Consider the following 19,833-nt stretch of genomic DNA (forward strand, 5'->3'; position numbering starts at 1 on the left):
AGGAGACAAGATGGTGAGGCCAGTGTCATCCTGGCAGGGGGAGAGAGGGGATGGGGGAGCATCAGGGAGACTCTGTGCAGAGTAGAAACACCCTCGGGCCAATTCCCCTCTCTAGATGGAAAGGGGGTTTAGGGGCTTGGGAAGAGGATGGAGGGAAAGGAGTTTTGAACTGGACACCTGAAACATTTCCCAAATCACTCCTTGAATCATTCTCCAATTTTACCATTGACTTAAGAATAAGGTGAAACAAAGAGTAAAACTTCCCCAAACCAATTAGAAAGAAGACAGTGATTGTTAAGGATATAAACCTCTTAGGATTCCCCTTCGAAAACTTAAATTTCCCTGCTACAAGGGTACCCACAACTTGGCGATAAATGTAACTTCGAGGAAGGCAAAGTTTAGGATGGGAAAGTTGGTTCCCCACCCTCAGGCTTCTCTCCCACACCCAGCAGTGAAAGGGGAGAAAGAAAAAGTGAAAAAGGTGACTCCAATATATATATATATATGAAATTCACTGTCTTTCTTCACGTCAAACTAAACCTGCTGGGTGGGTGGTCACTCATTGACCAACTTTTGGGGTTTTTCTGGCTTCTTTGGAGGGTCCCGTTCGCCTTTCAGATAACACTCCTTAGAACGCAAGTGGTTCTCCTCAAGGAAGTGGCTGTCCTGAAACCAGCTTGTAGCACAAGGCTGGTGGAGATTCTTCTCCAGGGATGCCCTAAATGGGGCCCCTGTTCGGGCGCCACCTGTCACAGCAGATGGAAATGGTAGAGTGCCACGACCTTCCCAGAAAAGCGTGTTTAAAAAGATGTCCTGGGTGCACAGGCACGTCTCGCTCTTGCTGAGTGATTTCAGCCCTTGGGTGATTTCAGCCATGAGAGATGCAGAAGGAAAGGATGGAGTCTTCATATGGGGTTCCATAGAGGGTCTTCATGGAGCTCCTACTGCAAAGGGGTCCAGACACAAAGAACTCTCCAGGCAGAGAGAGCAGGGATTTATATAGGGATAGAAATGGGATGGGGGGCGGTGGGGGGGAGCACGCAGAACCTCAGAATGAATGAGATGAGGGCACAGGGGTAGAACAAAGGGGAAGGGCCAGTGGGATAAATAGAATCAACATACAGCAACAATGAAGTCCAGGGGAAGCTTTTTGTCCTCATCATGACTAGGGAGGTTGTTGCTTAAAGGTTGTCCTGCCAGGGGTGTGTGGTAAGATTCTCCTCAGCCAGTTTACTGGACCCCTCATTTTCCCCTCCTCTATTCAACTACAGCAGAAGAGCATGAGTGAAGAGTTTTCTTCGTAGGTACCTGGTTTTTGGCCGGTGTCCAACCATGGCAGGGCATTGCAAGGAAGCCAGGGTTTTGGGGCAAGGCTCCCATGAAACATTTGTGTTTTGGGGTATGGAGAGCTCTGCGGTAAGACCCCAGCTTGGGGGTGGTGGTATCAAGGAAACACAGGGTTTAGGAGGATGGCTGCAGTGAGACCCAAGGTTTGTGGGTTGGGGGGACTGCAGAGAGAATCAGGATTTTGTGGCAGAAGGCTTGCATTGAGACCTGGGATTGGGAGGGCTGTGGGTGCAGCAAGGACCAGTGTGCTAAAGGTGGGACCATGTGAGACATGGAACACCCCGCTTTCTCAAGGGGTCAGGGTGTGACTGGGAACTTCTCCTCCTTCTGGGCTGGGGTCCAGGGAGGCAATGCTGGCCTGATGATGCATACAGCCAGCTCTGGGGCTGTTCCCCCAGGAAGGGACTGCAGAGGGGCCTGTGGGTTTCCCGGGAGCAGGGCTACCCAGGAACTGCCCCCATGGACATCAGGACCATCATGCTCCTGCGCAGTGGCTGCTCCATACAGTCATACCCATGGAACCCACGTCGTTCCCATCACCTAGTGCCAAACCAGGTCTTAGTCTTGGCTGTTTTAGCTTTCGGGAAGTGGCTGATCCAGCACAAATCTTGGTACGGGGTCAAGCATTCCAGCCTTGACTTAGCCATTGAGGCTTGGAGTGCTCTGCCCTTTGCAGTTTCCAAAGCTGGGTTACTTTGTCAGACTCGCCAGTGGGGCTGGGAGGGACCTTAAAGCCTATCCACTGCCCTCCCCTGACATGGGCAATGAAACCTTCCACTATGCCAGGCTGTTCCAAGTCCAGTCCAGCCTGGTCTGGAACACTTCCAGGGATCCAGGGGCAGCCACAGCTCCTCTGGGCACCCTGTGCCAGTCCCTGGCTGTGCCTCAGCTTTTGAGCTGTGCCTGGCAGCAGCTCTCTGGCCACACACCATCGATTTGGAGAAGAGCAAGTGGATTTGGGGGGATGTGGAGGAGGCAACATGTCCCCAACAGGGAAGGAGGATGTCCTTGGAGAGGAGCTGGTGTCCCTGGAGCTGACAGAGCAGGAGCAGAGGAGCTTCATGCAGGATGATCCCCAGCCTTCTGCAGCCCTGGCTGGGCACTGCTGCCATGGAGTCAGGAGTGCAGATGGTTTCAGTTTGCAGAGTGCACGTTCCTGCTGGCTGGGGGTGAGGCAGGAGTGTGCTCCTGCTGTCTGAGGCTGGCAGGGGCAGAGAGGGAATGGTTCTCTGGCTGCTCCTGAAGGGACACTGAGGATCTCCTGAGCCCGAGGAAGCCGTGCAGCTCAAGGTGCAGCTCTGGCAGAGACCATGTCATGGTTTAATGCTGCTGGAGAAGATTTCCTGGGGGTGCTGGTGTCAGCTGCTAGACACGAGCCAAGGTGTGCCTAGAGGCCAATGGCCCCTGGGCTGTGCCAGCTCTGTGGCAGCAGGGCCAGGGCAGTGCCCATCCCCTGTGCTGGCACTGCTGGGACACTTCCAGTGCTGGGGGCAGGCTCTGCTGCCAGGGAACAGGTAGAGGACAAGGGGAAATGGCCTCAGGCTGGGCCAGGGCAGGCTCAGGGTGGACATCAGGAGGAATTTCCCCACGGAAAATGTGCTGAGGCCTTGGCAGGGGCTGCCCAAGGAGGAGGTGGAGTCACATCCCTGAAGGTGTCCAAGGAATGCCTGGACACTGCACTGAGTGCTCTGGGCTGGGGATAAGGTGGGGATCAGTCACAGGCTGGACTCAAGGGTCTGGGAGGTCTTTTGCAACCTCAGTGATCCGGGCATTCTGTGCCTGTAACACTCCTGCAGCAGGGAATTCTTTGGCTGCAGGAAATATCCCTCTGGAGAAAGGCTCAGCTGAACTGGGCACAGAGGGACCAAATCCCTGCTCTGCGGGTGATGTGTCCCAGCCCTGCCTGGCAGCTGCTGAGGCTTCCCCTGAGGCCAGGCAAATGCCAGCAGTGTCTGCTCCAGCACTTGTGACTTGTCAGCCTGGGCCAGGTGATGGCTGGTCCTGGCAGGCTGGAGGTCTCACTATCCAAACTCCAGTGCTTGTTTTGAGGCTGTGAAAAATGTCAATCACTTTTTAAAAAAAAAAATTAAAAGTTTAATTGTAATAGAATGGTTATAACAATGGTAATATAAAATTTGGACAATTGAGATTAGGACAATATGAGACAATAAAAACAAAGAGTTGCAGACATTTGGGTACCGTTTTCTGGACAACACAAACCTGAAAAAGGACACCCATTAGCAGAGGATTAACCCTTAAAAACAATAGCCTCTTGCATATTCATACACCTCACACATGATGCATAAATTCCATTCAAACACAGGATTCTGTCAGGTCATGTCAACTTATTCCTCTGAATCCTAACGATGCCTTCATGGCAGGAAGAAGTTAGTTTCTCCTGACAAAAGAGCAATAAATTCTCTTTCTTTGAAAGATTCAGGTGTCCTGTGGCTGCTATCTCAGTGAGAGTCCTTCCTGTTTTAAAAAAGTATCTTACATAGCATAGTTTCTATTTTAACATGATGTTATCACCTAAAACGATATTTAACACACTATTTAAGAAAATTAACACAGCATAACTTTCTAACATAACACATATAATATTAATTTTCATATTTGTGAAAAGCCAATCATAAAATATGCATCTTCACAAGGCCGTGGAGCAGGATTTGTGTGTCCACATGGCAGGGGAAAAGCAATCCAGGCCTCTGTTCTGGTTGGGTGTTGAATGTCCTGTGCCAAACGCCAACGCTCTGTTACTGTCAGGTGTGGGGTGTCTCTGCCAAGAAAGCTGCAGCCAGGCCCTGTCCCTGCTTTCCTTCCTCTGCTGCAGAGGTGTCCAAGGAAGGCCAGGTTGGACGGTGCCTGGGGCAAGCTGGGACAGTGCAAGGAGTTCCTCTCCTTGGAATGGGGCAGCCACTGCTTCTCTGGGAAATCCATCCCAGCCCCTGACAACTCTCCCAGGGAAGAATTCCTTCCCAATATCCCATCTACTTCTGTCCTCTGGCAGTGGGAAGCCATTCCCCCTTGACCTGTCCCTTCAGGCCTTTCTCCAAGGACCCTCTCCTCCTTTTTTTACACGTATGTGTATCCCACTCTCACAGTTTACAATATTATTACCAGCAGTCAGCACAGAAGTGTTAAAAGTCTGCAAGAAAGGAGTGTTGTCTGTGAACTAACACAAACCACAGCTTGGAGGAATTAGGAACATACTGCAGTCATCTGACTCCAAAAGGATGGTTTCACTTTCACTGCTCTGTTGCAGTAAAAAGCCTGATTTCCAGGAATTACCCTGCTGCCTCTAGAACAGCGATGGGAACTCCCACCCACCGGAGAGACAGGGCAGGATAAAAAGGGACTGGGATGGGATTCTCCCAGCCGGGGAGCTGCGGAGCCCGGAGGGAGAAGGTAGGGGATGGGGATGGGGATGGGGATGGGGATGGGGATGGGGATGGGGATGGGGATGGGCATGGGCATGGGGATGGGGATGGGGATGGGCATGGGGATGGGCATGGGGATGGGCATGGGGATGGGCATGGGGATGGGGATGAGCTGCGGGGCTGGGAGCCGGCAGCAGCAGGCAGCGGGATCTTGTTGCTCTCCTGCCTCCTGTTCCCGGGGCTTTGCCAGGGCTGGGCAGATGGCAGGGCAGGAGAAGAGGGGGCTGAGGGCAGCGGGCGGGCGCTGTGTGCTCCGAGCGTGGGCTGCAGGAAGCCGCCTTTGCTGGCAGCGCTTTGGGGGAGCTCGGGGGAGCCGTGTGCGCTGCGGGGGCTGAGCTGGGAGGGGGCCGGGCTCAGAGCGGTGGCAGCGGAGCGGCGGGGCAAGGAGGAGCGATGCGGGGCATGGAGGGGCACAGTGAAGCCTGCAGAGGCGCCAAGGCTGGCCCCAGAGCTGGCAGCGGGGCTGGCCGGGCACAGATGCCGAGCGGAGCCCCTTCCCTGCCGCCAGCCCCTGCCGGCCGGGAAACGCTCCCCGCAGGCGGGACCGACCCTGCCCGGCCCGGGCACCCCCAGCCCCACGCTGGGGCCGGATGGCTGCGCTGCCCTGAAGGCAGGAGCCCTGCGGGATCATTCAATTTGTTGCCCAGTCAGGGAGGGTGCCATTCTCCTCTCTTACAGTCTGAGCAGCGCCACCCAGAGCGCTCCGGTGCCTGGGACAGCCCCGCAAAGGCAGCAGTGTTCCCAGAGCCCCTTTCCCTGGGGCAGTGCTGGGAAAAAACTCTCGGGGGCTGTTCCCAAGTAACGGGGTGCAGGTTCAGGGTGTGGCTGGCTTGGAATTAGTGGTGTCCAGGGCAGCCTCTGGCTCCTGAGAATGAACCAGCGCTGGCAGTGCTCCATTAGGAGAGAATTTGGGAGAGGACAGGGCTGTGAAAAGTGTCTCAAGTGGACAAGCTGCTGCAGTGACCCTGAGCCAGCAGTTCCCTTCCTGAGCAGCTCTCCTGCACTGAGGCTCTGCTGTCCAGGGAGCAGCTGGACATGTGCCCAAAGAAAACAATTGGTGTCTGAAATCCCTCCTGTGCTCTGCCACCACACCCAGCTTTCCCCTGCTGCTGAACTGCCCCTGTCTCAAGCCAGCAGGTTTTCCTGTTTGTGCTGTCCCACTCCTGTCCCATCCTGCTGGTGGGAGCACATGAGCTGCTGGGGGGGCTCAGTGCCTGCTGGGATCCAAGCCCAGTGCTGCTTCTCCCCCCTCTCCTGAGCCCTGAGCTTGCCCCCAGCAGCAGCTGTGTGATGTGGGCAGTGGTGGGGCAGGGCCCTGCTGCCCCACTGTCACTGCTGTTCCCCTGGCTCTGCCCCCTCCACACCTTGGCTGCTGCCCCGAGAGCACAGATGTTCCCTGGACAGCCTCTCACCCCTCAGCAGCCCCGAGTCCTTCTCCTCAGGGCTGCTCTCAATCCATTCTCTTCCCAGCTTGTGTCTATGCCTGGAAGTGCCCCGACCCAGGGACAGCACCTGCACTTGGCCTTGCTGACCTTCATGGGCTTTGCTCTGTCCCACCCCTCCAGCATGTCTCACCCCTTCCTTCTGGTGGGGGAACATGGATATAGGTCCCAGGTGAAAGAAACCCTGCTCTGCTCATCTCCTCAGAAGAGCCCTGAGTTGTCTTTGCTGCCTGGGCAGTCCCCAGTGGAGGAGAAGGGCTGGCCTCCAGTGCTCCCTGGAATGAATCTGCCATGCTCATGGGCTCCTATTCTCCTGACTGTCTGCTCTTGTCCTTTAGGACTTTGGGCCTTTCCTTCCTGGTGCTCTTCCTCCTGAGTCCTTGAGGGTTTCCCATCTTTCTCTCCACACTCACCGTGTACCTCAGGCCTGTCCCTGCTTCTGTGCTGTGTCCCCTGAGCTGGGGCCCTCGGCTGCCGGTGTCTGCTGGGAAGCCAAGGCTGGGAGCAACAGGAGCATCTGCTGTGAGGTGAGTGAGGGGAATCAGAGCCCACTGCCCTTGCACACATTGCCCAAATCTGCACAGGCTCCTGAGGGAAAGTGACGCAATCACTGGAGTCTCTAGTTAGCTCTTTTAGAACACCCGCAGCCACACTACAGGTGTATGGAACAACTCCAGGATAAATTCTCCAGGAGCTGAACTTCAGAGCTGTGGCTCGACAGTAGAATTAGCTTTACCAGCATCAGGGAGAAAAGTAAAAGAGTCAAAGATGCGCTCCGCTTGACATTCCAGAAAGTCTTTAATCCAGAGATGCAAAAGAGAAAGAGCAAACTCTGCATCGGTTTATATAAAGGCCAAAATGGCCTTTGTACCTGGTGGGCAGGTACAAACAGCCAGCCAATGGGATAACCTTTAGGGAGGAGTGAGGGGTGTGGTTTACAGATCCAGTTCCAATGAGAGTAAAGGGAGGAGAAAGGCGAGTGGTTTACATCAGGGGTGGATACACCTTAGGGAGATACCAACACAGGGAGGGCTTCGGAAACAACAATTATCAGAGAATCCAGAATATGAAACTGAAAACTGGGGTCACACAAACACTAACTGCAGCAGGAAAGCTGCCCCTGAAGTCTCTGCAAGGGTGCAGGAGCCCTAGTCCAAGCCATTTGGATCAATACCTGTTCTGGTAAGAGTGCTGTGGCCTTGATGGGACAGTGACATGTGGTGTCCGTGCATCTGAGATGTAACACACGACAGACCTCCATTGTTCATCAGTCAAACAGCCTGTTTTATTGTTCAGGGCTTGCTTTTATAAGAAGTTCAAAACTCCCCGCTTGAAACAGCCATTGGTCTAATCTCCATGCCCCCTAGAGTCTGAACCAGTCAAATGCTGGTGCTTGAGGAGACTTGTTATTAGTTGGAACCTCTGTCAGTCAGCCCAGAGGCTGGTTTATGGAACTGGGCTGGGTTTCTAATTTAGAACTGGATTAAAATGCAGTAAAAATCAGCTTGTACTGGCAACAGGACAGAAACTGAATGCTCAGAAAGAGTTTTTGCAAGTGTTATAGGTAAAAATCGACGGAGTAAAATTAATAATTAATAAAGATAAATTTTATTTCACGGCTGAGATATGGTCTCCAATAGCCACAATCAAAAGGGACAGCGTCGAGCCCAGATTCGGAGCTGGGTGAACACTGGTCTGACCTCTATCGCATCGGAACCCCCTCTGTTCACGAAAGTGTGTGTGTCTGGGCAGTTTTTATACACTTTAATTATCCCGAGGCTGAGTGTCTCTTGTTCTTTTCATGGTTAAACATATTCATGTTGTCTCCTTTCTCTGTGTTGTGCTGGACAATGTAGTTCCCGGCAAATGATGAGTGCTGATTTTGGGATGGAAGTTCCCCGATGCTGCCATCTTATTGCAAAGGTTTCGCACCTTCTTGGGTGATTTCTCATGGGCAGTTCCTCACAGCACTGACTTTCTTCTCAGCACAGCCAACAAACTCCATCTATCCACAATTCCCTCTTTTCTTTTGATTACAAAGTTGCAGTATCTCTAGAAAGATATGTTCATGTAAATTGACATAATATAGTCACATATATTACTTAGGACTAACAGTTATATGAATGTTCAGGCAACATATTACAGTAGGAACATATGTTTCTAAGTCCAGATTTAGTTTTGCTCTTCACAATCTAGAACATCAACCTAAGGCTTATCACCAAAAACCCTTGTGCTTAGACTTCTATATCACAGTATATGTTTCTAAGTTCTAATTAAGTTTTGCTTTTTCACAGTATAGACTTGATTCATTCTCTAAATTCACAGAGTACTTATCATCAAAATCTTTAGATCCATGCCTAATTGCCTAATCAAAGGTTAACTCACAAGAATGAGTTAAACTAATGTTGTGTTTAGTATCTTTTGCAGGACCCTTTGCAGAAGATAGTAAACCCAGTACAATCATCTTTTGTGTAATTTTTATTTAACTTTGGAATGCATGTGTGACGACCTTGATTCATTACTCAAACTTACATTACATATGATCAGAAACCCTTATACTTGCAGAATATTGACCCAAACTTACATTACATATCATCAAAACAAACCCTTACACTTCTGAAATATTTACCCAAACCTATATTACATATCGTTACCCAAACTTACATTACATATAATCAGAAACCCTTGTACTTCTAGAATATTTACCCAAACTTACCTTACATGTAATCAGAAAACTTTTATACTTATATCTCTAGAATACTGACAATATCAACAGCTGTACCACTTTATAAGGCAACTCACAAGAAGATGTTAAAGGCTATATAATAAGATAGCAACAAATCAACAGCCACATAACTTCATCAACAGCCATAGAACCTTGAACAACATTGATCCAGCATCTGTTGAGTGTACTTATGCTTATGGAATATAAACTCTTACACTTACGCCTAATCAAAGATTCATAGTTGCAATTCACAAACAAAATGCACATTTCATCAGCAAACAAATACACCATACTAAATAACAGAGCAACTCTTTCCCCAGCCCCCACTGCAGTTTTAATAATTCTTGACTTCCTTCTACAGTTTTTGTTGTATTAGTTAATCACTGCAAGCTTCTCTTGTCCTGCTCTGTTTTCCATTCTTTTAAAGTCTTATAAAGTGATTTCCAGGTGGCAGCCAAATCTGCAGCTGCCTTGCCCCCTTTTTGACACTACATCTCACAGTCTTTCCTTAACTTCTTTCCATGTATATAAAACAATCTGTTTTGTACTCAACACGTTATTTCCCATTGTGTCCCCAGCGGCTCACCTGTACCTCAGGTGTCAAAATCTGTCAGGTCCAGACCAGGCAGCTTCCCCCTGGGCTCCATCTCTGGCTGCACCTTGCCCTACAGCCCACTCCAAATCATGTCAGGTTACTGTGGAGATGGCCACTATACAATTTTAGAGGGCTTCTCTTACATGTTGTCTGTGCAGCTCTGACTCTGCCTCTCCAAGCTCCATGTTGCTTTTGATCCAGTGCTCACGTAGCAGGGACTTAGCAAACCTCCCCCCATACTTCTCGGAGGCCATGCTGTTGCTGAGGCACCGGCTGCTGCTGTGGCCATGCCATTTGCCACTTCTGTCATGCAGCTTGTGCCCTACTCCACACACTGTCATTCAGGGGGAACCCAGCACTGCCCTGGGTCCTTGATCACGTCGGGGTCACCAGTTTTTGCCATCTTATTGCAAAAGTTTCATACCTTCTTGGTGATTTCTCATGGGCAGCTCCTCACAGCACTGACTCCTTCTCAGCACAGCTGACAAATGCCATCCATCCACACCCCGAGTGACTCTTGCTGTCTTGATCTCGGTACTTGTCAAGTATTCATCACCCAGGTGGTTCTTGAGTAAGGACTCATCTCCTCCAGAGCCAGGCTCTTTCAATTGTCAATCAGGCTTCTCCTTGCTGCCCTCTGTGGTGTCACAATGGCATGCAGCAGTCTCTCGGTATGAGGTAATCCCTCGGCTCCCACGTGTAGATTTGTAACTCATTAGAATATTTCTTTCAAACATTATAACTTACATAATGGATATTTTGTGCTTATATTCTACATAAGCATGAGTTATCTAAATTACACATTACAATCCCTCCCCTTCTACGTAAACATATTAATTCGTGCTATAATTCTTAGAACCTTTAATTATTTGTGAATTTCCCTTAGCCCATGTAACTACTTTAATATCTACATGTGTTAACTATTTGGTGTTCTTAGGAAATATAGCGACCTCTTAATCTTCTTCAAATTCTCTGTCTCTTTCCTATTCTTCATGGGATATTTCTCGATATACTCTATAGACAGCCCTGTTTTCTTTCACTTGTTTTTCAAACTTGGCCAGGGCCTCTGCTGCTTTTGTCTTTGTCTTTTTCTTCTAATTTCATTATTTTAGATACCGGGCTTATTTTTCCGGTAGCACATTCTGAGTCCATGGGCATAGCTGCTATCTGTATGCCTTGTACAACTGAGTGTATTAATCTAATAAAACATAGTATTAAGCAGGCTAGGAATATAACCCCAGCTATTGAACATAGTATAAAGAATACTATTTTCTTCCACCAAACTCCCTCAAATAAATGATCCCACCAGGATGCTTGGAGGATGGAATTTCATTTCTGAACTGGTCCATGTGCTACCCTTTTAATTTCTGCTGCCAGACTTCAGATGGTCTCCCTGTAATTGTCAATTTCTATACAGCACTCTGATTCATTAAATTGTCCACAAACACCCCCTTCTTCAGCTAACAAATAATCCAGGCTTATTTAATTTTGATATACAAAAGCCCACATTTGAGAATGCTGTCTAGACAACAGTTCAAGGGCATCTGAGGTATGATTCAGAACAATCTCTACTATAGCCTGAAGTCATGTTAGTCTGTTCAATAGATACATTTGGGTTCTATACCCCCGACTCCCATCTTGGGCCCATGTGGCAGGGCCATAATATTCTGTTATCCTTTCTACAGGCCACTCTTCCTCGCCCCGTGTCTGGCTACCACCTACAACAGGGAACTTTTTTTATCTCTCTCTTTTCCCTACTTAAGGTTTCATACAGGGCTGCTCCCAATGAGCTACTCTCTGACCTAGGAAGTGTGAAGAAAACAGGTCTGATGAGTCCTAGGGTGCACGACCCTTTCCAATTTTTGGGGTAGCTCACTGTATGCTTTTTTCCTCCAAATCCAATATATGCCATCTGGGGTTTTCCAATTACCCTTGGTATTTTCTGGTTTGTTCCAGTAACCTTTCAGTTCCCCCAAGGACTGGTAAGGATTAGCTCCAGAGCCTTTGTTCCAACAGAGCTCAATCCTCTCACTCCACTCACAGGTGGTCCCTTTTTCACGACTCCAATATCCAGCAGAGGGTTCTGGTTGCCAGATTCTGCTTCTATTATTTGAATTTACTGTCAGGGTGGAGATACATGGGGTATATTCCACTACCTCATTATATTCTCTCCCTTCCCTGCTGATGCAAATTGTTCCAATCACTCGCTGGTGTAGGACCCATCCCTTGGGCCTCTGTCTTGCCTTTGAAATTTGAGTGTTATCCCATTTTAGCAGCTGCTCTGGAGTTAAACTCTCACCTTTCCAAAGACATTTCTCAGCTGATTTAAGCCCCCTGCAAATCCAACAATTTGATAAACCCAGTTCTGTAGCAATCTCCTGCATCAGATCTATAAATAAATTCTGATCTGAAGTAGGCAACCCCCAGTCAGTGTATTGCTTTTTTAATTGATCATATTGCTCACTTAGAGTTCTCAGCCTTTCTTGTTCTATTCTCCTTTTTCTCATCTCTGCCTCCTGGCTTTTTATCTCTTGGGCTACTTGTTTCATTTGGCTTTCTGGGTCTACTCCTTCCTTACTTCTTGAAAAGCAGAATGTTCTATCAAATTGTAGACAAGCTCTGTCATCATGTTCCTCAAGGAGGTCAAGAATGACCGGCTCATTTTTGAGGGATAGCCTACCTTCATATTTCAAGTTCCTTCCTACCCAGTAGGTTTTTCCCCCCATTGCAGACATTTCTAGTTGGTTATTATCATAACATAGCTTGTTAACCTAATAATAAGCCACAAATACTGACTCCATTTTTCCTCCTACCCATACTGTGCAATGCATTTGTTACAGATGGGAATAGATATTTGTTCAACATTCCTTTTACGTATGTTATGTTCTGACTGCCCATCCTTAGAGGACACCTTTTGTATGTAACATATAGTTTTCCCATTCAATTCACATATCCCATACTGAGTGCTATTTAAGGAACGGTACCAGCTTTGCTTACCCTTGCTGCAGTCTCCTGGGGCTGGGTATGCTGGAGTTTCCACTTCTTCTTGTCCTCCCAGGACAATCTGCACACATTGCTCGCACTCGTTACCAAGACTTTGCCCCTTTGTGCTGGGCAAATGCTCTAGGTGCATGCTAGTTGAGTGGCACGTGACTAGACTCAGGCTCATCAGGATTCCCCATATTTGTATTCTTCTGCCTTTGCCTGCACCCACTGGATGGCCACCAGTGATGAGATAAGCCAACTTCTCGGCAGCAAGAATATTCTTCCAGGGTTGTGGACAGAGCTGCACACCTCCTTTTAAAGGCACCCCACCTCGACAGTTTAACTACATCTCCACTGCAGAGTACTTTAGTTAATCTCCAGCACTCAACTGTTATGATTTGAGCCTTTGAATTTAATTTTCCTCCCACCCTGTTTTGAAACAGGCGAAACCACTCCAGGGAATCTAATTCTATTATACCCAGACTAGTAGCGAGCTCTAAGAAACAGCTAGTCAGATACAATTCATCCTCTAGGCACTTTTCGCACAAGCCCTTCGGCTGATATATGCTTCTACAATGCATAACGCACACCTTGTTACGATATTTGCACTTAAAATGTACAAATGAATAACATTCGCAAGAGGCTTTGTACAACTTATCTGATCCCTTTCGGTCATTTACTTGGCCAACACAAAGTTATCTTTAGGTAGCCAGGGGGAGAGGTAACTTTCCACTCAGGCATCAGATCCCGGTGTTGGATCTTTTTCACTCAAGACACGAGTCCACCCTTTCTCTGCTGTCTGGACGGTGGTGTCTGTAGTCAAGAGGATGAGAAAAGGGCCTTCCCAGTGAGGGAGAGCGGGACCTCCGTTCATGTTTTTATGAGCACTCAGTCCCCTGGCTGTATTTTGTGTACGGTGAACCCCAAGGGGGTGCCTTGCATTATTATCCCCTGCTTTCGCAACTCCTTCAGATTCTTACTCATAGCTATAAGGTAGGGCTGCATTTGTCTGTCCTCTATTGTTGGGTGTCCTACTGGCACTCCATGTTCATAGGGTATCCCATATAGCAACTGAAAAGGTGACAGCCCTGTCTCTGAGCGGGGCATGGTCCTGATGTTTAACAAAGCTAAGGGAAGGCACTTTAGCCAGATCTTGGTTTCTAACATTCGCTTTGATAATTGAGTTTTCAGCATCTTGTTCATTCTCTCAACCTGTCCTGAGCTCTGTGGATGCCATAGAGTATGGTATTCCCACCTGATCCCTAAGGCTTCTGCTAGTTGCTTAATGATTTTAGAGGTAAAATGCATCCCCTGATCCAAATTTATGCATTTTGCTAGTCTGTACTGGGGTATAATTTCTTCTAGTAAAAACTTTGCTACTGCCTGAGCCATAGCCCTAGAGCTTGGAAAGGCCTCTACTCAATGGGTCATTTTATCCACTATTACTAGTAAAAATTTGTATCTTCCTACCTTAGGTAGTTTGGTAAAATCCACCTGAATCCTTTTGAAAGGATGGTATGCTATTGGACAACTTCCCAACGCTACCTACCATGCCCTGGCCCAATTGACTTTCTGGCAGACCATACGTCCCTGCACTTCTTGTTTGGCCAACTTATAAATTCCCTTACACACGAAAAATTTCAAGAACTGTTCTGCAAGGGCTTGAGTACCCCAATGCGTCTGCTGGTGTAATCTTTTTAAAATTCTTCTGGTATAGTCCTTAGAACATAATTCTCTCCCATCCAGCAGTTTCCACTTACCTTCCTCTAATCTTCCCCCTATTTTCTCGTATCCTTCAATTTCTTTGGGAGAAGGATACAGGGGATATTCCTGGGCTCCGCTTTCCTCTATCTCCAGGGTACTTACCTTCAATAGAATTGCATTTTTCGCTCCTTTGTCTGCTAAATTATTCCCTTGGGTCCTGAACTGCATTCCTCCTTGGTGCCTTTTTACATGGACAATTGAAATTGCCTCTGGTTCCCTGATGGCCTCTAAGATTTGTCTTATTATTTCTCCATGCACCAATCCCTGTCCCCTGGGATTAATCTTCTTTCCTCCCAAATTTTCCTGATGGTATGGACTACCCCAAACATGTACTTTGAATCCATAAAAATTGTTCCCTTCCTTCCTTTTAGTTTTCATAGAGCTCTCAATACTGCATATAATTCACATGCTTGAGCTGACCAACAAGCCCTTAGGAGCCCCGACTCTATGACTTCTCTTGTCTTACCATCCACTACCGGGTATCCTGATTTCCTTTTCCCCTCTATGACTCTGGCTGAACCATCTACAAACCACTTTTCTCCTTCTTCTAATTCTTCTTCTTCTAGGTCAGGTCTTATTTTAGTCTGTAGTTCTACCACCTCGACACAATCATGCGTTGCCTCTCCTGAGGCTTCCAGAACATGTATTGCGCTGTTGTTCACAGTTCAAGATCATGAGAGTGGATTAATATGGCTTCGTATTTCAAAAGCCTAGCATTGGTGAGCCATTTATCTGCATTTTGTTGTAATATATTCCTCACACTATGAGGAGTGTATACTACTAGTGGAGCCCCAAAAGTTACCTTTTTAGCTTCTTCCACTAATAATGCCACGGCCACAATTGCTTGCAAACAAGTGGGCCACCCCCTGCTCACTGGATCCAAAAGCTTTGACACATATCCCACTGGTTTCTCATCCCCTGCCCAATCCTGTGCTAGTACTCCATGGGCAGTATGGCTGCTTACATCCACAAATAACTGAAATTGTCTTTTTATATTGGGTAGACTTAACACCAGAGCTGCCATCAGTGTTTATTTCAGCTCCTTAAATCCTTCCTCATCTCGTTCTGTCCATTTCAATTTATCAGTAGTCAATTTCTCATAGAAGAATTTCACTTTTTCGCTATATCACTCCATCCACTGTCTGCAGTATTCTAAAAGTCCCAGCAGTTGCCTGATTTCTCTTTTTGTCCATGGGGAGGGTAAAGCAACAATTCCTGCCACTCTTTCAGGGTCTAATTTCTTCTTCCCTTTTGATAACCGGTGTCCCAAATATTTAACCTCAGGCTCAGTAAAACTGTAGTTTGGATTTTGAGACCTTCAATCCCTCGTCTCCTAAGAAATTTAGCAATGATATTGTACTGGCCCTTACAGCTTCCTCCTTAGGACCGGCCACCAGTAAGTCATCTAAATATTTGGTCCCTTCTGGTGGCACAAACTGTCTTAATAATTGCTCAAAAGCCTGTCCAAATAGGTTTGGTGAATCCACAAACCCCTGAGGCAAAGACTTCCATCTGAACTGTTGTTTCCAATTTGTCTCTGGATCCTTCCATTGAAATGCAAAGTAATCTCGACTTTCTTCAGCTAAGGGACAGGTCCAAAAAGCATCTTTCAAATCTATTACACTCTACCACGTATCCTTGGGACAAATATTATTTAGCAGCGTGTAAGGATTGGAAACTGTAGGGAACAGCATTTTTGTCCTCTCATTGACAGCCCTCAAATCCTGCACTAATCTATAACTTCCATCCGTTTTTCACACTGCCAGAATAGGAGTGTTATGTCTAGACATGCACAGTTCTAAGGTTCCTTTTCTGATTAACTTCTCTATTACCAGTTTTAGTCCCTTCCTACCCTCCATGGGGAAATGGTATTTTGTGATCCTAATCAGATCTTCTGGTCTCTCGATTTCAATGTGAATCGGCTCCATATCTAACCTCCCAGCTTCTCCTTACATATGCCAGACCTTAGAATTTATCTTGCTTTCATCCTCAGTGGTTAGTTTATATAAACTTATATGAGTTGGGATTCTTGTGCGATTAAGCTTATTCCCAGAGCTAGCATTAGATCCTTTCCTAGTAGGTTATAATCTGCCTCTTCCACCAGTGACATATTCCCCAAACAAAACTTTATTTCTGATTCTATCTCAACGTGCTTTACAACAGGTACTTTAAAAGTCTCTCCCTTTACCCCAGTCACCAGCATGGTGTCTTTGCTTCTCATACATCCTGGTGGCAACCGCTGGACGGTGCTTTGCTCTGCCCCTGAATCTACTAGAAATGTTAATTCTTGTTTCCAGGGTCCTATTTTTAGTTCTATCAAGGGCTGGTTGGATGTTCTGGACCCTAAATTAAAAAGCCCCTGACACCTCTAATCCTCCTGGAAGATTTTCTTATCCTTCATCCTTTTCTTGCATACCCTTCGAAGGTGCCCCCTCTGCTTGCAATAAAAGCACTCTGGATTATATTTATTGCTGTTTGAGTGCCTTCTCTGAGGAAGGTTTTGTCTTCTCTGAGCTGGATGACTCTGTGCTGGTGTCACAGAGTCTTGAGCCCATTCCTGTTTTTGGGCTTCCCTAACCGCAGCTACCAGTACTTTGCCTGTGCTTTTTGCTGTTCCTCATCTCTCCTCATATAAACCCTTTGAGCCTTCCTTAGTAAATCCTGTAACTATTTTTCTTGCCAGCTTTCTATTTTCTCTAGCTTTCTCCCTATATCCTCCCACGATTTTGCAACAAACTGCATTTTTAACAAGACTTCCCTGACTGGGGAATCTGGATCTGTCCCTGAGTACATTCAAAGTCCTTTCCTCAGCCTCTCCAACCACTCTCTGGCTGTTTCATCTTTCCTTTGGCATTCTCCAAGTACCTTGCTGATATTTTGCCCCTTTGGCACTGCTTTCCCTACACCCTGTATTACCATATTTTTTAGTTCTATCATTTTTATCCTATCCTCCTCGTTTTGAGCATTCCACATGGTCTCTGGTCTGGCCACTTCTGGTCACCCAGCATCCCTTGGGGATTCCTGTGATCCCAGTCCCATATTGCTGCTTGTTTTATCATGTCCCTTTCCTTGGTGTTAAACAATGACCTCAGTATAGCATTTATATCATTGTAGGTGTATATGCTTGTCCCCAGGAATTCATCTAGTCATTCTGCCACCTCCATCGGTCATCCATCAATTTCCCCTTCTCTTTCTTGAAGGCTCTTACATCCCCAGTATTAATCAGCATGTTTACGTACCCAATTATTCCTGAGGCATTGGGCACTTCCCTTAAAGGAAGGAGATTCTGTTTCTCCTCCTCGTTCTCACTGTCATCATTAGTTACTTTCCTTGTTTTGTGCCACGTTCTGCAGGCTGGAGGAAAACTGGCTTCCCCAGTATGAGAGGTTTGCCGCTCGTTTTCCGCTGGCGGCGGTGGGGGTGGGGGCTGAGAATTATCTTGTGGACACTCCGAAGCCAAAGCCTTCCCTTGTGGGAGTGGGACTTTTGGATGCTGCACTGGGAGCAGAGGTGCCTGTGCCTGCGTGGGTGGGGGCAACGAACCCATGGGTGCGGGCAAAGGAACCTGAGCTTATGGAGGATACGGAGGCAGAAGGTTATCTAAGGGTTCCCACTCTTCGCCCTGAATTGCAGCACTCCTGTAAGTTCTTACCGGGAATAATCCCGTGCTAGCATATTCTCATAGCCTGGCACAGATCTTTTCCTCACTTTCTGACGTGTTTTCATCATACACAAAATCATGTAAGGCTCGTCAAGTCTATCTTTTGAAGGTGCCAAACATCAGCCAAATTAGTTGTCTTTTAATCTCTTTGCCTCCCCATACTTCTACGCAATAATGTATCATTAGTTCCTTGGATCGCCTTCATCTTTCGGGACAATCCTCCCAGTGCTCTAATATCCACCCCAACAGACTATTCCTCGGAATTCCAGGTAAACTGCTCCCTTGTTCTTTTTCAGGTTTACCCTGGGTTTTTCCCTGTATCTTACTCTTCTTTTGCCCTGTCTTCCTCGAATCTACCTTTTTAGATTTTTCCTTACCGTGATTCTGTGTTGCATTTTGAAACGAGTCCTAAAATTTTTCTCTTAATCACTACCGTACCTGTGTTTAATCCTTATTCAAAGTTACCAGTCTACTAGCCTCACAGCAAACCGATCCGTGGGTTTTCCAACTGGTAAGAAGCTCTCTGTTCCTTACCTGGACTTACCATAGTCCTGGATCAAAAAAGTTTACCAGTTCCAGAACGCCTGGGAATGTACCCTCCCTTTCTGATCCTGTCCGTGATTGAACCCCTGAACTCACCCTGAGTTACAGGCTTTACACATGAAAATGAATTCATCCACTTCCCCCTTGACCGACCCCATCCCTTGCGGGAGAGGGGAACTACGATCTTGGGGTCCACACTCGCTAAGTGACAGTATCACGTCTCACACATGTGCTCAATCACACCTCACTCATCCACACGATACTTACGGTCCTGCTTCCCGTGTGGCTTCTTTGTGCCCATCGACTTTTATGAGTGAAAAAAAATTTGCCACGGCTTTGGAGACCCTCCTCCAAGTCCCCAAGAGCTATTTTGGGCCTGTTTTTATCCCTTCCTTGATTGTGGCTCTGACTTTTTAGTTTGGTTGTCTGGTTCTATGAGGTTTCCCAACTTCATCAGGTCACGGAAATCAGTGGGGCACCTCCAGATTGGAGAAAGGAGTATCCCCAAACCCCTAAATCAGACCAGGTTGGGGTCACCAAGATCGTTACAAATAAAAATCGACGGAGCCAAATTAATAATTAATAAAGATAAATTTTATTTCACGGCCGAGATATGGTCTCCAATAGCCACAATCAAAAGGGACAGCGTCGAGCCCGGATTCGGAGCTGGGTGAACACTGGTCTGACCTCTATCGCATCGGAACCCCCTCTGTTCACGAAAGTGTGTGTGTCTGGGCAGTTTTTATACACTTTAATTAGCCCGAGGCCGAGTCTCTCTTGTTCTTTTCATGGTTAAACATATTCATGTTATCTCCTTTCTCTGCGTTGGGCTGGACAATGTAGTTCCTGGCAAGAGATGAATGCTGAATGTTGAGTTTCAGGAACCTGGCATTGGGATGCAAACTCCCAAGTGGCTCTTGCTGTCTTGATCTCGGTATTTGTCAAGTATTCATCACCCAGGTGGTTCTTGAGTAAGGACTCATCTCCTCCAGTGCCAGGCTCATTCAATTGTCAATCAGGCTTCTCCTTGCTGCCCTCTGTGGTTTCACAATGGCATGCAGCACTCTCTCAGTATGAGGTAATCCCTCGGCTCCCACGTATAGATTTGTAATTCATTAGAATATTTCTTTCAAACATTATAACTTATATCATGGATATTTTGTGCTTATATTCTACATAAGCACGAATTATCTAAATCACACATTACACAAGGAATAAATCTGTCCAGTATCCAAATGAAGTGAGACTGGGACAATCTTCAGAGTTGTGTGACAGGGTCAAAACCCCCGAAGATTTAAAGGCAGGTGCCCAGTAGCAGGTTTGCAGGCACT

At 47.2% G+C, this 19,833-nt stretch overlaps 1 protein-coding gene and 1 long non-coding RNA gene across 4 annotated transcripts in view; one reads left to right on the forward strand and one right to left on the reverse strand.

Moving 5' to 3' along the window:
* The first annotated feature begins 4,619 nt into the window (after positions 1-4,619).
* Positions 4,620-19,833, forward strand: part of LOC135295748 (interferon-induced very large GTPase 1-like) — a 30,241-nt gene continuing 15,027 nt past the window's right edge. Inside the window, exons 1-2 of one of the 3 annotated variants that reach the window (XM_064411427.1) lie at positions 4,620-4,755; positions 6,568-6,756. The gene's annotated coding sequence lies outside the window, so the exon portion shown is untranslated. Of the gene's footprint in view, positions 4,756-6,567; positions 6,757-10,207; positions 10,228-19,833 lie in introns of those variants that run through there. The other 2 variants (XM_064411428.1, XM_064411429.1) reach the window with 2 other exon arrangements.
* Positions 7,815-11,136, reverse strand: LOC135295761 (uncharacterized). The gene is made up of 2 exons (XR_010357836.1): positions 9,974-11,136; positions 7,815-8,281 (listed from the first exon to the last, which is right to left on the reverse strand). It is a non-coding gene; the product is annotated as an uncharacterized LOC135295761 (long non-coding RNA).

Source organism: Passer domesticus, chromosome 3 (assembly GCF_036417665.1).
Source record: "Passer domesticus isolate bPasDom1 chromosome 3, bPasDom1.hap1, whole genome shotgun sequence".
Taxonomy (NCBI): domain Eukaryota; kingdom Metazoa; phylum Chordata; class Aves; order Passeriformes; family Passeridae; genus Passer; species Passer domesticus.